We start from the raw sequence: 18,187 nt of genomic DNA on the forward strand, positions 1-18,187 counted from the left end.
GAACATTGATCACACAACTAATCAGTGTGTTGTTCTGCTATGCAAGTTTCAGACAGGAGAAAGAGGGGGAGCACCATTAAATCCCAAAACAAAAATGTCATATTTTGCAGCTTACCAATCATTAGATGTGGTGGCTTCATTCGTTTTCCTTTTTTTTGCTCCCCCCCCCCCCCCCCCTCTGTTTCACTTGGTGATCTGCCCAATAACATATTCCCTATATTAAAATGACCCCACTCTTGATAAAAGGAGCACAGGGGGCACCCATGGACAGCAGCATTGTCAGTCTGGGGGGAGGGGAGGGTTAGATGTACTAGCAGATTTAGATACACTAACGAATTCAAGTCAAACTCCAGCTCACTTTTTATAATCAGGTACAGCAAACTTTTTTTTTTTCGTGGAGAGATAAAGGTTTTACACAAATAAAAGCTGATCGTTGTAGGCACCCTGTCAGTTATAAATGGTTTGTCTCATCCCTTTAATGGATTCATCTGCAGGAGAGCTTGTTCTTTTGATTACCAGACTTACTGGCTAGATCACCAGGTGAGAATAAAACAAAATCACATGTAAGAATTGGTAAGTTTAAAGTTGTACTATAATAAAATGTTTGTTTTGGGTTTAATAGCACTTAACTGACAAAAAACATAGTAAATTTACAAAAGAATAGAATACACACTATATTAGCCACTTAAGGTCTGCCCTATAGCAGCTTTACTGCTACAGGGTAGCACCTCTGAGCTGAATCACGTATACACACACACACACACACACACACACACACGTGATCCAGCTCTTCCAGGTGGGGGGGGGGGGGTACGGGCCGGCTCACTCCCGCTGTGATCATATACAGCAGGAGCCGAACGGCGTGTAAGGTGGACTCGATGTCCGCCAGTACCCGCCTATCATCGACCAGAGAGGTAGAATGGTAAACTACCATTCTCCCTGGGGATCTCTACCTCTCTGCCCGGCATCTCCACACGGACCTCCCCCCTCTCCCAAGGATATCGCCACACTGAGAGAGAGAGTATTCAGCGGTACATCAGCTTCACACTATAGACCTGAGGAGATTTCTGCAGATGACAGCTAGCCCAGCAGTCTGCCATGGATCCATTTATGCTGTTCTGGACCCCCTATAATCAAGGGGTCAACTGGATCTGGTAAGCACAATCTCTTTCTACACCTACCGCTTGGATTAGAGCTTTTTATGAGTTCCCCCAGAAGAGAGTTACCTGCTATATTGCTATTTTTCTATTACTTAAGGACTTTTTTATTTCTAAATGCTTGATTAGACTATCCAATACCCTGTGATCATTTTTTTTGCGCTGCACTTATTTTATTTATTGTATGTCACTGAGGTTGGTGTTATCCTCTTAGTGTTCAGCCTGCATATTGTATCTTTTTATTTGGTTCGCGCTGATTGTCCTTTATTTTATCCAGAATGGTAAACTAGGCAGATCACTGTTCTGCCAGGGGGAAAGAAATGAAATGTAAAAAGCATCTCACACAGTATAGTAAAACACTGGCTAGGCACACAGTTAACCCTTTGATCGCCCCTGATTGTCCCAGCCAGTGCCATTAGTACAGCGACAGTGCATATTTTTTAGCACTGTATTAGGGTCACTGGTCCCCAAAAAAAAAAAAAAGTGTCAGTCTGTCCGCCGCAATATTACTGATCGCCACCACTACTAGTGGAAAAAAAAAAAATTATATTATATTATATTATATTATATTATATATCTCCCCCATAGTTTGTAGACGTTATAACTTCTATGCAAACCAATCAATATACGCTTATTGGGATTTTCTTTTTAACCAAAAATATGTAGCAGAATACATATTTGCCTAAATTTATGAAAAAATGGTTTTTTTTTTTTTTTATTTGTTTTTTTTAAATTGTATATGTTTTATAGCAGAAAGTATTTTTTTTCCTCAAAACACACAGGTGATCAAATGCTACCAAAAGAAAGCTCTAAACTTTGTTTTTAATTTTTTCATCCTCTAACTGCAACTTTGCTTACACTGTTGGGACCCGTACGCACACAATTTTTTTCCAAACTGGATAAATGCCAGTCATTTCTAGGACACATAAAAAAGGAATGGTTTTCTATGTGCCCTGTTCAAACTGCAATATAACCTGGAGGTACTGTGCAGTGAGCTGCAATTTACCTCAGCAGACAGGTAGGCACCGCATGTCACAGCACAGTAGTGCAATGCACAATGCTTCTGTGCAGAGACACAAAAAATGTCAACAGGTGAAAAATAGAGAGAAAAAAAAAAAAAAAAAAAAAAGGGAAGGAGAAAAATAAATGCAGTAACCACATCTAAGAATTGGTAAAAAAAAAAAAAAAAAAAAAAAAAAGTTTGTTTTGGGTTGATCTCCGCTTTAAGCAATGTCCACCTGTTGTGTACAAAATGTACAACTACAGGGCTAGATTGTGAAACAGAGAACACAAAAACATATTTACCCATACCGTGTTCTGCTGAGGGAGACGGGTCATTGTATGCATTCCTTAGGCTAAGTTCACATGCACACCAAAAGGATAAGTCTGCTAAACATTGAAATAAACACTCAGCGCAACCACTACTATGCACACACACACAAAAAAATAATATGGCATTGCACTGGATTATCAAAACACGATCAATGAGATTTTTTTTTTTTTTTTTTTTTTTTACTAGTATACTAGCATATGGACTTTATTGAATAAAAAAAAAAAAAAAAAAAAATTATATTATATTATATTATATTATATTATATTATATTATATTATATATATATATATATATATATATATATATATATATATATATATATATATATATATATATATATATATATATATATATATATATATATATATATATATATATATTTTTTTTTTTTTTTATTACATACAGACACCCATTTTTTTTTAACTTGTTGTTTACAAGTTAGTTTTTTTTTTTCTAAAACCCTAGAGAATAAAATGGCGATCGTTGCAATAATACCGTATTTGCGCAGCGGTCTTACAAGCATACTTTATGGGAAAAAAAGAAATGTTTTGAATTAAAAAAAAATAAGACAACAGTAAAGTTAACCCAATTTTTTTTATATTGTGAAAGATAATGTTACGCCGTGTAAATTGATACCAAACATGTCACGCTTCAAAGTTGCGCCCGCTCGTGGAATGGCGACAAACTTTTACCCTTAAAAATCTCCATATGCGTGGAGTTTAAAAAAAATTCTACAGGTTGCATGTTTTGAGTTACAGAGGAGGTCTAGGGCATTATTGCTCTCACTCTAACGATTGCGGTGATACCTCACATTTGTGGTTTGAACACAGTCTTCATATGCAGGTGCTACTCATGTATGCGTTCGCTTCTGCACGCAAGCTTGGCGGGACAGGGCACGTTTAAAAAAAAATTTTTTTCCTATTTATTTCACCTTTTATTTTTACACTGTTCTTTTAAAAGTTGTAAACATCCCTTGTAATAAAAAAAAAAGCATGACAGGACCTCTTAAATATGAGATCTGGGGTCAAAAAAAGACCACATATCTCATAATTACACTAAAATGCAATTATATAAAAAAAAGTTGCTTTAAGAGCTATGGGCGGAAGTGACGCTTTGACGTCGCTTCCACCCTGCAAAGGTATGCAGACGGGTGGGGGCCAACTTCGTCTCCATGTCCAACACAGAGAAGGATCTGATCGCCTCTACCGCTGCCAGCAGCTCTGGTAAGCGGCGGAGGGAACCCTCTCCCGCCGCTGATAAAAGTGATCTAGTGGAGAATCCGCCGCAGAGACCACTTTTATCCGAAACCGGACCGCTCACTGAAGAAGAGGATACGGGGTTATGGTAGCTAGCAGCTGCCATAACAACGATATCCCTCTTTAAAGTGCCAACATATCGTCGTGAGCCAGTCCGGAAGTGGTTAAAGGCCTTGCGCTCCTCCACCTTCTGTTTGAGGATGCCCCACAGATGCTCAATAGGGTTTAGGTCTGGAGACATGCTTGGCCAGTCCATCACCTTTACCCTCAGCTCCTTTAGCAAGGCAGTGGTCATCTTGGAGGTGTGCTTGGGGTCGTTATATTGGAATACTGCCCTGCAGCCCAGTCTCCAAAGGGAGGGGATCATGCTCTGCTTCAGTATGTCACAGTACATGTTGGCATTCATGCTTCCATCTGCTGCACAGAGAAGGATTTTTACCTACAAGTGTAGAATGCATGAAGGTAACAAACCTTGAGCCCATACAACTAAGGATAAGTTCCTTTTTTCTTCTTTTTTTTTTTTAACAAAGGTGAAGGATCGATTTTTTACATTTGTTTTTTTTTTTATTATTATTTTTTTTTTTTTTTTTTTTTTTTTTAGGTCTTATTTATGGGGTAGGTCTTATTTTCGCGGGAAACACTGTAATGTAAGCATGGACTTAAAGTGATTGTAAGGGGGGTTTTTTTTGCTTTTTAATAACAAACATATCATACTTCACTTCACTCTACTGTGCAGCTTGTTTTGCAAAGAGTGGCCCTGAACCTTGTCTTCTGGGGTCCCCCAGCGATCTCCCGAGGGGGTTACCTTGCGGGCGCACCCCAGAGTCCAGCATTCGGCATCCATAGCCGCCGAATGCATGACTCGGCCCTGCCGCCCGCGTCACTGGATTTGATTGACAGCAGCGGGAGCCAATGGCTGCGCTGCTATCAATCTATCCAATCAAAAGCCGAGAACCCCGGGCAGAGAGACAGCGTGTCCACACCGGGTCAAGTTCCAGGGCTCAGGTAAGTAAAAATAGGATTTTTGTACTCACTGTAAAATCCTTTTCTCTGGAGTTCATTGACGGACACAGCTCCATTCTCTTGACCGTAGGGTTATATCTTCCTCCTTTCAGGAGAGACTAGGCAGAACATGAAAAAAAAAAAAAACAGAACTATACAGTTCCACCCAGGGGGCGGTCCCTCTGATATAACCCCTCAGCCTTCCTCCTGCAGCTCAGTACGTCAACAAGCAGTATAACATAATCAAAAGGAGGGGTGGGTGCTGTGTCCGCCAATGAACTTCAGAGAAAAGGATTTTACGGTGAGTACAAAAATCCTATTTTCTCTTTCATTCATTGACAGACACAGCTCCATTCTCTTGACCGTAAGGACGTCCCCAAGCAGTGTCATAACGAGGGGTGGAAACCGCAAAACAGAACTTCACCCACAACCAGAAGTGCTCCCCAAACGGAGGAGTTACCCTCTGAATCAAGCGCAGTAGAATCAGTGGGCGACAAATGCATCAAACTGCATGGACAACAACATGAACTTTGTCCAACATTGCAAGACAAGGCCGCCAGTTCTGAAACCCTCCTGGCAGATGTAATAGCAACTAAAAAGACCCTTTTCTGAGACAGGGTCAACAAGGGAATTTCTCAAACGGCAGTTTCTGAAGCGCCGACAGCACCAGGTTCAGATCCCACGGAGGTGGACACACCGGAGGAACTACATGCCGAACGCATGCACAAAAGTGCGTAACAACGAGTGAGACACCACGGGTCGTTGGAAAAAACAGCCAAAGCTGAAATCTGTCCCTTAACGGTGCTCAAGGCCAACTTCTGGTCCGCTCCTCGCTGTAAGAACAGCAGGACTCTAGCCACCAAATAAGTACGTGGGCGCCACTCCATCTCCTCACACATGGAGATATAAGCCTTCCATGTACGATGATAAATCTTCAGGGAGGAAGATTTCCTTGCCCTCAGCATAGTGGAAATGACCGAGTCTGACAGACCTCAGTTCCTTAGCACCTGGCTTTCAACAGCCACGCCGTTAAAGCCAGCGACGGTAAAGCAGGATGAAGTATCAGACCTTGCGATAGGAGGTCCTCCCGCACCGGCAACCGCCAAGGAGCATCCGCCACCAGGCGTATCAGGTTGGCATATCAAGGACACCGAGGCCAATCCAGAGCAAGGATGTGAGTGACCTCCCGTGCTGCGGCCGAGCTTCTCGTTCCTCCTTGATGGTTGACATATGCCACCGCTGTGGCATTGTCTGACTGGATCCTGATCGGACGTCCTTGTAGTCTCATCGACCATGTGGAGAGGCATAGCCTGATCGCTCGAAGCTCGAGCACATTGATCGGTAACTGGAATTCCTCCCTCGACCAGAGGCCCTGTGTCGATTATACTCCCAATACTCCACCCCAGCCAGTCAGGTTGGCATCCGTTGTGATCACCGTCCAATGAAGCGGTAGGAGCGATTTCCCGGACCGAAGGGCTGGAGATCTCAGCCACCAGAGAAGAGAGTCCCTGACCAACTGGCTCACCCAAATCTGTCGATCCAGGGATAACAGAGATTTGTCCCATTTCGACAATATCTCCCTCTGCAAGACTGAGTGAAATTGGGTGTACTGTACCGCCTCGAAGGAAGCCACCATAAGGCCCAGAACTCGCATGCAGAAACGCAGCGACGACCACGTGCGGCTCCTCAACGGCTTCACTGCGGTCCTGAGTCTGCAGCTTGTCTGAAGGGAAAAACACTCTCGCATCCACGGAGTCCAGCAGTAAGCCTAGGTACTCCAGACATTGAGGAGTCTGCACTAGCACCGACTTCTTGAGGTTCAACACCCACCCAAACTCTTGTAGAGTGTGCATGGTGATCGCCACATCCTCCCTTAATTCTGGGGCGGAAGCTGCTCTCAGAAGGAGATCGTCTAGGTAACCCACGATTGAGATCCCACGTTGTCGCAACAACGCGAAAATTGGAGCCAATACCTTGGTAAAGACTCGGGGTGCTGAAGCCAGACCAAAAGGGAGAGCCACAAACTGGTAGTGGTCTTCCCCTACTGCAAATCACAGAAACCTCTGATGCTTGAGGCATATGGGTATGTGCAGGTGCGCGTCCTGGATATCCAGAGACGCCAGAGAGTCCCCCGGACGGAGTGCAGCGACCACGGAGCGAACTGATTCCATTCTGAATCTCTGTACTTTCACAAAGCAATTGAGGGCTTTTAGGTCCAGGATTGGACGCACCCCTTCCTTTTTGGGGACTACAAACAGATTGTAATAAAATCCCTGAAACATTTCCGTTCCTGGAACAGGCACTATCACCCTGCGGCTGAGCAGGTCCCTTACTGCCCCAAACAGCGAGCCGGGAGTAAGGGTATGCTGGAGGGAAAAAAAAAAATCTGGTGGCCAAGAGAGAAACTATCTTGTAGCCCGATGAAATCAGTTCGCAGACCCATTTGTCGGACAGCTGAGAGGCCCACCGAACTGCAAAGTCCCAAAGGTGACCCCCACATGTGTGTTTGGCGGGGGCAAACCTTCATGCGGTAGCACTTTTGCTCGTGGGCTTGCTGGTCTTGCGAGGCCAGGGACGCTACTGTCGCTCAGTAGTCACTCTGTCGGACTGGGAACGTTTACCTGGAGGTCCCGGGCGGACGAAAAAGCATATTTTGAGCGGAAAAAGGAGGGCCCTTGCCTGTGGCGTGGCTCCTTACTCTTCCTGGACTGTGGGAGCAAAGTGCTCTTCCCACCCGTGACATTCTTAATGTACCCGTGACATTCTTAATGTCATCTAGCGAGGCTCAAAAAAGCCGTTCACCAAGAAAAGGCAAATCCGTCAGGGCTTTTTTTAGATGCCTGGTCCGCAGACCAGCATTTCAGCCATATCAGGCGCCGCAGCACCACTGCTGATACTGATGCGCTGGAGAGCAAGGGAAGTGTATCCAGGGCCGCATCACAGACATACTTAAGGCCTTGCACCAATTGGTCTGCTAGTTCCACGCAGACAGGAGGAGACTGCTGTTTCTCCAATTCACGGTGCAATAGTTTCGCCCATTCAGTAAGGGTCTGCGACACTAATGCCGTGGCCAGTACCGGTCGTAGCGCTGCCCCCACTACCATAAAGATGGATCGGGCCACTGCCTCGGCCCTCCTGTTGGTAGGATCCTTAAATGCAGGAGTCCCTTCTACTGGGATCGTGGTTACTTTGTTTAACCTAGACACTGGGGGGTCCACGCACCGCCATTCGTCTTGGGACCGAAAAGGTCCGTTGCGGGCTACCCTATTCCTTGTATATGAACTTATCAAAAGTAAGTCAGATACGGAAACACCTTAGGAGTACGGGCTGGCTTACAGGACCCAAAAGGGACCACCACCTCGGCAGAGGATACTGCCACATTCTGTATTTTCAGGGTATGACGCACAGCGGTGACAAGTGCTCCAACTAGCACTTTTTCCTGCGCAAACCCGGACACAGAATCATCCTCACTGTCCGATCGGTCCTGGTCAGCGTCCTCTGACACATCAGAACAGGGGCCACCAGTCACTGCGGGGCCCCGAGTCTGAAATCAGAGCTCTCCCCGGAGGAGGGGGGGGGGGGGGGGCGGGGGCAAGGGGCGTTTCTTAACCCCCCTTGCGCCCACACGCCGGCAACGAACGATTCAAGGACCGTCGACCACCGCTAGTCTGCAGCATCCCCCACAATCTTGCGCAAAAAAGGCAAAATCCAGAAAAAAAACCCAGGACCAATGGTCCAGATAGGGAGCCTAGGTCCTTCTTCTTTGCCAGGCAGAAATAAACTGAGCTGCAGGAGGCAGGCTGAGGGGTTATATCAGAGGAAAACATAACCCTACGGTCAAGAGAATGGAGCTGTGTCCGTCAATGAACGAAAGAGAAATGGGGGGGGGGGAGGCAGGTCACTGCCAGGTATTTTTTTCACCTTAATGCATAGGATGCATTAAGGTTTACAACCCCTTTAAATCACTAGTACTTACTGATATAGCATTTTGAACAATAAGACTATTGGCTGTACATTGTGGCATGTTGAGAATTCATCCATGGACATGTAACGTTACCGATATGTCCACTTTAGGTTGCAGGAAAGGTATAGTTAGGAGATTCAAGAAAAGCAATACTTTTCTTAGATTTCACTTCATAGAGAGATGATCAGAATAAACAGAACCCCCCCCAAAAAAAAAAAAAAAAAAAAAAAGAGAAGTCAGGAGCAAAAACTGTTCTTATTGCCCAAAGAGTCTAAACTGTATTATTTGCTATAGAAAAAAGTCAAAGTAATTCCTCCGTCATCCTGATAAATAAACCTTATTGTACTGTCACTAATCAAAGTGCAATTTACAATTCCAAGCAGGAAGCATATACCGACATAATCTGACAGCTGTGACCAAAAAGGTACGAAGACTTTGTTCAGGTTCTTTGTAATGAGTAAGTCTTTGACCATTCACCCAGAGAAGAGACAAAACACTAGGACTCTCAGTTCTTTCCTTTGTGTCATGTGGCTATTGTGCTGTGTGAGCAACCCGGGAGTATGAACTCCGATTACTGGAGTGTGACACATGCTGTAATGCTCTGCTTCTCTGAGATATAATACATGGACCCTTATTTGGTCTAACATCTTAAAGTATTGTAAGGTCTTACATTAACAAGCAAGGGGGTAGGTCACAAGATCTTGTTGTGGATGGGAGCCCAGAAACCCTACAGTGTCTGGGTCCCTTCATAGCAGATCCATTAATCCCTCTGTTGAGAGCTGCTTAGAGAGAAGCATACACAGCAGTCAGCATATAGTATAGCAGAAGTACTGTATATATAATCTTTTTGACTACTTTCAAATTTTGCAGCGAATGAATGGAGAATATCCCTTATGGGACACAGATGGCAAAAAAAACCAAAAAAAAACCCACTGACACTGATAGGGGTTATAACCCTCCCTTCCTTTATCCAAATTGAAAAAACTAACTCCAGACTAGCAGCTGAAAACAAACACTGTTGAAATACATGGCATACCTCCAATATAGGAACTGTTTTACCTGACAAATTCTGTGCAGCCAAATTTTGTAAAGCAGGTTCCCTTGTCAGGTGGCACATGCCTGATATTTGACAGACTTGCATGATGAAGGGAACCCTGTGACATTTGATGTGATGGCTCACAAACAACTTAAAAAAGGAAAGATGGTATACTGGTGACACGTTCTGTTTCCAAGACATGAATTGGCATCATCTGTCCTGTCAGTGCAGCACCAAATAAAAAATACACATTTCCTTTAAAAAAAATAAATATAGCATAACTCCGGTATACAGTAGATTCAAAACCCATCAGTCACAAAGACTCATGGTTGGAGTCTGCTGATAAGAAATCCTAAGATGTCTATCACTAACTTTATATGAAGTGCTCATTAAATTGCTACACATATCTGAATTGCAGCTTTGACTAGAATGGTACAGAACAATACTCCTGATTTACAGGTAGTGTGCAGTGCTGCTATGTGAATTAGCCCTTGTTACAGTACCTTGAAAACTTATTCATACCCCTTGAAAGTTTCCACATTGTCATGTTACAACTAAAACCATAAATGTATTTTATTGGGATTTTACATGATAGACCAACACAAAGTGGCACATAAATTGTGAAGTGGAAGGAAAATGATAAAATATTTCTCAAAATTTTTTACCAATAAATATGTGAAAAATGTGGTGTGCATTTGTATTCAGCCCCCTTTATTCCGATACCCCTAACTAAAATCTAGTGGAACGAAATTGCTTTCAGAAGTCACCCAATTCGTGAATAGAGTCCACCTGTGTGTAATTTATTCTCAGTATAAATACAGCTGTTCTGTGGAGCCCTTAGAGGTTTGTTAGAGAACCTTGGTGCACAAACAGCATCAAGAAGGCCAAGGAACACACCAGCCAGGTAAGGGATAAAGTGGTTGAGAAGTTTAAAGCAGGGTTAGGTTATTAAAAAATATCCCAAGCTTTGAACATCTCATGGAGCACTGTTCAATCTATCATCTGAAAACAGAAAGAGTACGGCACAGCTACAAACCTACCAAGACATGGCCGTCCACCTAAACTGACAGGCCTGGGCAAGGAGAGCATTAATCAGAGAAGCAGCCAAGAGGCCCATGGTAACTCTGGAGGAGCTGCAGAGATCCACAGCTCAGGTTGGAGAATCTGTCCACAGTAGGGATCGACTGATATCGTTTTTCGGTGCCAATATAATACCGATATTTCAGCCACCTCTCAGGCCGATATTGTCTGCCGATATTCTGTACATTTAAAAAAAAAAAAAAAAAAATAATAATAATTTACACTTTATTTTTTTATCATTGTTATTGCTGTCACAAGGAATGTAAACATTGTTGTGACAGTAAGACCCCTTTCACATTGGGTCGTTTCACAAACCGACCTGAAACAGCCGCTGCTGTGTCTCTAGTGTGAAAGCACCGAGGGCTTTCGGGTCTTCGGACAGCTGGCGTTCGCGCCGGCTGGTTACTCGGGCATCCCGTGATGGGACGGGAAAGCCCGGGCAAGCGGCAAGGGGTGGTGGTGGTGGTGGGGGGGGGGGGGGCGCGCAATGTTCCCTCCCGCTGCTTGTAATAACAGCCGAGCGGCTGCTCTAAAGATCGGTACCGGGGTGATGCATGCAGCTGCACGCATCACACCAGTAAAACCCCTTGAAGTAATATGGGTAATATCGGGTACATTTGTGCCGATACTGATACTTAAAAAAAAAAAAAAAAAAAAAAAAAAGTGATTATCGGCCAATTCCTAGTCCACAGGACAACTATAAGTCGTGCACTCCACAAATCTGGCCTTTATGGAAGCATGGCAAGAAGAAAGCAATGGTTGAAAAAAAGCCATAAGAAGTCCCGTTTACAGTTTGTGAGAAGCCATGTGGGGGACACAGCAAACATGTGGAAGAAGATGCTCCGGTCAGATGGGACCAAAAAGTTTAAACTTTTTGGCCTAAAAGCAGAGCACAGAACGCTATGTGTGGCAGAAAACTAACACTGCACATCACCCTGAACACACCATTCCCACCGTGAAACATGGTGGTAGCAGCATCATATTTCAGGGATGCTTTTCTTCAGCAGGGACAGGGAAGCTGGTCAGAGTTGATGGGAAGATGGATAGAGCCGAATACAGAGCAATCTTAGAAGAAAACCTGTTAGAGTCTGCAAAAGACCTGAGACTGGGGCGGAGGTTCACCTTCCAACAGGACAACAACCCTAAACATACAGTCAGAGCTACAATGGAACGGTTTAGATAAAGCATATTCATGTGTTAGAATGGCCCAGTCAAAGTCCAGACCTAAATCCAATTGAGAATCTGTGGCAAGACATGAAAATTGCTGTTCATAGATGCTCTCCATCCAATCTGACAGAGCCTGAGCTATTTTGCAAAGAAGAATGAGCAAACATGTCACTCTAGATGGGCAAAGCTGGTTCTACAAAAGGTAATGACTCAGGGGGGGCAAATACAAATGCACGCCACACTTTTCAGATATTTATTTGTAAAAAAAAAAAAAAAAAATTGAAAACCATTTATCATTTTCTTTCCACTTCACAATTACTGTATGTGCCTTTTTGTGTAAATACATTTATGTTTTTGGTTGTAATGTGACAAAATGTGGAAAATGTCAAGGGGTATGAATACTTTTTCAAGGCACTGTATATTGGGCAGGATGTAGCATCCAAATGGACTGGGGTGTGTATACAATACCACCATGTGTTACAAACGGGTTAAAGAAGTGCTATAATTTTTAGGTACATTTGTATTGGCCAGTCGAGTCTGATGATTAGAAAAGGTCCAGAAACACTTGCAACTTTTAGGAGTTAACAGCTGCCATCTCCAGCCTGCTCTGTGCAGCTTCCCTGACTTCCTGTCTGGGAAAGAACACTCACATCTACACAGAAAGTCCCCTGATGTCCCATAATTCCAAGTGCCACTGCACATACATACTCCATCCAGTCCTCTCTGGTTGCCAGTGAATGCAGGCTCAGGTAGTGTCCTTAACATCAGCTTAGGAAAGGGTGGCTCCATATGGACCATCCAAGACAATGGAGCCACCCAGGAACAGGAAAACTGCGGGGGGGGGGTCTTTGGACCGGCTAATTAAGAAGGAAACGCAGCTGACAAGGTAAGCAATGAGGTGAGCTGCTTTAATGTATACTGAAATTTTAAAAATAGCTTCCAAAATGAATGGTAAATAAACTTGTAACGATTTCTGTAATGTGACTTTCCCCCCTCAAAAAACCTTTATCCTTGTTACACTTGCTGAGTTTATTGGAGTTCAGTTTTCAACTGTTAGTCACAGTGAGGTCATAATGATGAAACACAAGGAAAGCTGCCAGGATGTACACAGTGTAAGGTCACAGGAAGTATTGGAGTCACGATCACGAGTCAGCTCATCCTTGGGCCTCATGCTTACTGGGGCTTTTGTAAACACTTTTCTCCTGGCAGGAGAAAATCAGCTTCAAAAACACACCTAAGCCGCATTTTTGCAAAAGCGTTTAGGTGCATGAAGTGCTTGGTGGTTTATACATTTTATTGGCCAGAATTTCACTTATTCTGGCCACTGAAATGAAAATATCACAAAAAAAAAAAAAAAAAAAAAAAAAAAAAGAGTAAATAAATGAAAATTTTTTTGCAGGTAAAAGCCTGCAAAGCATTGCACCAGCGATCAGCAGATTGCTGATGCCATGCAGGTCTCCTGCAGACTGTTAATGTAAACCAGGGCTCACAAGTGCCAGGCGCCAGGTCGCCATGGTGACTAAAAATTGCATCCTGGTGCCTGGGCTTTTGTCAGCTGTCCGCATTCAGCTCCCACTTGCCGACTGCACTATAGCCGAAAGACCTGCTACAGTGCTGTCGTCCATTTCTAAAAGAGCGTCTATTGCCACCCCCCCTCCACTGCGGGCATTTTTTTTGTGATCGTTGTGTTTTTCTGACACGGCTGATCAAGGTAACATCGAGGTAAAGGGACAATCACAGCAACCCTTTACCTTGTGATAAGCTGTATCCAATCATAGCTGATCACATGTAAACAAGTGCCGGTTATTGGCATTTCCTTGCCTCAGCGCTCTCACAGCGGAAGGAAAGGAAAGCTGATAACTGGCTATCCTGTGACAGGGGACATTTACACTGATAATCAGGGCAACCCATCACCACACATCAGTGAAGGATGGTATTTTAAGCACTTGTGGTGCTTAAAAATAGGATTTTTTAAAACAGCTTACCTGTAAAATCCTTTTCTTTCGAAGGACATCACGGGACACAGAGCCACAGTAATTACTGATGGGTTATATAGGTATCACTGGTGATTGGACACTGGCACACCCTATCAGGAAGTTCAACCCCCTATATAATCCCTCCCCCTTGCAGGGATACCTCAGTTTTGTAGCCAAGCAATATAGTGTATTAGAAGAGGGGCGGGACCTCTGTGTCCCGTGATGTCCTTCGAAAGAAAAGGATTTTACAGGTAAGCTGTTTTAAAAAATCCTATTTTTTTTCTCGAACATCACGGGACACAGAGCCACAGTAATTACTGATGGGATGTCCCAGAGCAATGCTACCTGAGGGGGGGGAACCACGACCAAGTAGGGTGCAATCAGACCTGAAGACCCTGTACCGCTGCCTGCAGCACACTACGCCCAAAGGCGATATCCTCATGCCTTCTCACATCCACCTGATAGAATCTGGTGAATGTATGAACTGAAGACCAGGTTGAGGCCTTGCAGATTTGAGCCATAGAGGCCCGGTGATGCACTGCCCAAGAAGCACCAATAGCCCTTGTGGAATGTGCCCTGATCTGAAACGGAGGAATCTTCTGTTTCAAACCGTAAGCTTGAATGATCAACTGTCGAATCCATTTAGAAATGGTAGCTTTTGACGCTGCCTGTCCTCTATTGGGACCCTCTGGCAGCACAAACAAAACATCCGTCTTGCGGATCTGAGTAGTTGCCCCTAGATAGGCCTTAACTGCTCTTACTACATCCAACGAATGTAGAGATCTCTCTTCCGGAGAACAGGGATCTGGAAAAAAGGAAGGTAGAACAATGTCTTGGTTTAAATGAAAATCAGAAACCACCTTCGGTAAAAAACTAGGATGAGGGCGTAGTACCACTCTATCCTTGTGTATAATCAAATAAGGCTCCTTACAGGAAAGAGCTGCTAATTCTGATACTCTTCTAGCAGAAGAGATGGCCACCAGAAAAATTAATTTCCTTGTCAACAAGGCCAAAGGAATCTGACTTATTGGTTCAAAAGGCCGTTTCTGTAACACAGCCAGGACCAAATTCAAGTCCCAGGGGTTTAGGGGCGCTTTAACCGGAGGATTAAGACGCATCACCCCCTGCATAAAGTTTCGGACCAAAGAATGCGAAGCAAGTGGCCGCTGAAATAATACTGATAAAGCAGAAACCTGGCCCTTGATGGTACTCAAGGCCAGCTTCATCTCTAATCCCATCTGTAGAAAATCAAGGATTCTACCTATGACATATTTCCTGGGATGCCAACCTCTGGATTCACACCAGGTTATATAAGCCTTCCAGACTCTATGATAAATCATCCTGGAAGCTGGCTTCCTTGCATTAATCAAGGTAGATATGACAGGACCTGAGAGCCCACGACTCTTCAGAACGTGGGTCTCAATAGCCAAACTGTCAAATTTAGCGTTTGTAAGGCAGGATGGAACACTGGACCTTGACATAACAGGTCTGGGCGTTCCGGTAGTGTCCACGGGGAACCTACCGTCATCCTTACTATTTCTGCATACCAAGTCCTTCTGGGCCAAGCTGGGGCCACCAGAAGCACCGACTTCCTTTCCTGCCTGATCCTGCGAAGGAGTCGTGGTAGTAGCAGAATAGGCGGGAATGCGTAAATCAGTGAGAACCGATGCCACGGAATCACCAACGCATCCGTCCCGCATGCAAGAGGATCTTTTGTCCTTGCCACAAATCTGTCTATCTTTTTGTTGAATCGGGATGCAAAGAGATCTACATCTGGAACCCCCCATCTTTGGCATATGGCCCAAAAGACGTCGGGATGCAGAGACCATTCCCCTGGAAGTAACTGCTGGCGACTTAGATAGTCCGCCTGCCAATTCTCTATTCCCGGGATGAAAACTGCCGATATGCATGGCACATGCATCTCTGCCCAGACTAAGATCTGGTTCACCTCTTTTTGAGCAGCTCGGCTCCAGGTGCCTCCCTGATGATTGACATAAGCCACTGCTGTGGCATTGTCGGACTGGATCCTGACCGGACAACCCTGTAGCCTGATAGTCCAGGCCTTTAGAGCTAGATGTATCGCCCGGATCTCCAGAATGTTGATGGGTAAGGTCCTCTCTGTCTTGGACCATACCCCTTGGACCGCAGCCTGTTCCAGAACTGCTCCCCAACCTGACAGACTGGCATCTGTTGTTACCACCGTCCAGGTAACGGGTAGAAAGGATTTCCCCTTCTGCAGGTTTTCGGGTATGAGCCACCAATTGAGGCTCTGACGCACCGCATGCGACAGGTGCATCGGAAAGTCTAATGCCTGAACCTTCTTGTTCCAGGTCGACAGAATACTGTGTTGCAGCATTCTTGAGTGAAACTGAGCATAGGGAACTGCTTCGAATGAAGACACCATCTTCCCTAGTAGCCTCATACAAAGGCGGACTGAGGGACCCTTCTTGGTCCTTACTGTCAGAATCAGCTCTCTCAAAGCAGTGATCTTTGCCTGGGGTAGAAATATTTTCTCCTGGCTTGTATCTATAATCAGACCTAAATACTCCAGTCTTCTTACTGGTTTTAGGAAAGACTTTTCTAAGTTGAGGATCCAACCCAGGTGTTCTAGATACCTGACCGTGGTCCTCAAGTTTCCATTCAAAGAGGCTACCGACCGGTCTATCAAGAGCAGGTCGTCTAGGTATGCTATGACAGCTATACCCTGAGCCCTTAATCTGGCCAGAGGAGGAGCCAAGATCTTTGTGAACACTCGAGGTGCAGTGGCTATCCCGAAAGGCAGAGCCACAAACTGGAAATGGCACCCTCCTACCTCGAAGCGCAGAAACTTCTGGTGAGCAGGAAAAATGGGCACATGCAGATATGCATCTCTGATGTCTATTGATGCCAGAAATTCTCCTCCCTGCAGGGTGGGAACTACTGTTCGAATTGATTCCATGCGGAAGGATTGAATCCTTAGGAATCGGTTCAGATCCCTTAAGTCCAAAATGGGCCTGACATCCCCATTTGGCTTTTGGACCGTAAAAAGGTTGGAATAGAAGCCCAATCCCTGGTCCTTTGCGGGAACTATCATAATGACCTCCTGCGACAAAAGTCACTCTAACGCTAGAAGGAGCGACTGCTTCTTCTCTGGGTCTCTGGGAACATTTGATCTGAGGAACCGAGGAGAAGGGAATTCCTGAAACTCCAGCTTGTACCCTAAGGTTACCGTGGAGACTACCCATCTGTCCTGGAAGTCCTTGTGCCAGAGCTCTGAGAACTGTCGCAGTCTTCCCCCCACTCGAGTGAGCGGGGGCGCCCCCTCATGCAGAGGTCTTAGTGTTTTGCCTAGTAGGCGTCTTTCCCTAGGACTTCTTTTGTCCCTGGGGTTGACTCTTGTCTCTGGACCCCGATGGAGGCGGCCGTCGAGACTGCCTGGAGGCTGAAGCCCCCGGGGCTGGGGAAAGAGTCCGTTTGAAAGAGGGACGCTTACTCTTCTTCTTGACAGGTAAGAGAGTGCTTTTCCCACAAGAGATTCTCTTGATATAGTTATCCAAGTCCTCTCCAAACAACCTTGCACCACGAAATGGAAACCCAGCCAGTAGCTTCTTACATGGTGCTTCGGCTGACCAATTTTTCAACCATAGGATTCTACGTATATGCACCAACCCCAGTGAAAGACGGGAGGTTTGCACGATAGAATCTCTAATGGCGTCAACCACAAAGCATAAGGCCGCTGGAAGGTTAGCAAACCCCTGGGCCTGCTGTTCAGGTAATACTTTGATGACCTGCTTAACATGGTCTCTTAAGTATTGACAGACTCCAATCGCTGCTACTGCAGGTTGGGCCACTGATCCTGCTAAGGAGAAAACATCCTTCAATAGGGATTCCATCCTTTTATCTACAGGATCCCTGAGCATCTGAGCATTGTCTACAGGACAAGTCAGGCTATTATTTACGGAGGAAATGGCGGCATCAATAGCCGGTATTCCCCACATTTTAATAAACTTTTCTTCCATCGGATAAAGTGTTGAAAACTTTCTCGGCGGAAAAAAACGTTTGTCTGGGTGATCCCACTCAGAATAAATGAGCTTTTCAAGTAAAGTATGAACAGGAAAAGCATGTGCTGCTTGGAAAGGTTTCAGTGACCCCAAAGCAGAAGAGGATTCCTTAGCAGTTTCAGGTATGGGCAACTTAAATGTGGAGCGGACCAATCCAGTGAGGATCTGCACTAAGA

General features: G+C 44.9%; 2 protein-coding genes across 3 annotated transcripts in view; one reads left to right on the forward strand and one right to left on the reverse strand.

The window, feature by feature from the left end:
* SOAT1 (sterol O-acyltransferase 1) overlaps nucleotides 1-18,187 on the reverse strand; it is a 124,603-nt gene that overhangs the window by 78,065 nt on the left and 28,351 nt on the right. The gene's annotated exons all lie outside the window — the stretch shown is intronic.
* The window catches only part of FRRS1 (ferric chelate reductase 1), a 249,808-nt gene continuing 232,422 nt past the window's right edge, over nucleotides 802-18,187 (forward strand). Inside the window, exon 1 of the mRNA XM_073593069.1 lies at nucleotides 802-1,154. The gene's annotated coding sequence lies outside the window, so the exon portion shown is untranslated. The remainder of the gene's footprint in view (nucleotides 1,155-18,187) is intronic.

Source organism: Aquarana catesbeiana, linkage group LG07 (genome assembly GCF_042186555.1).
Source record: "Aquarana catesbeiana isolate 2022-GZ linkage group LG07, ASM4218655v1, whole genome shotgun sequence".
Taxonomy (NCBI): Eukaryota; Metazoa; Chordata; class Amphibia; order Anura; family Ranidae; genus Aquarana; species Aquarana catesbeiana.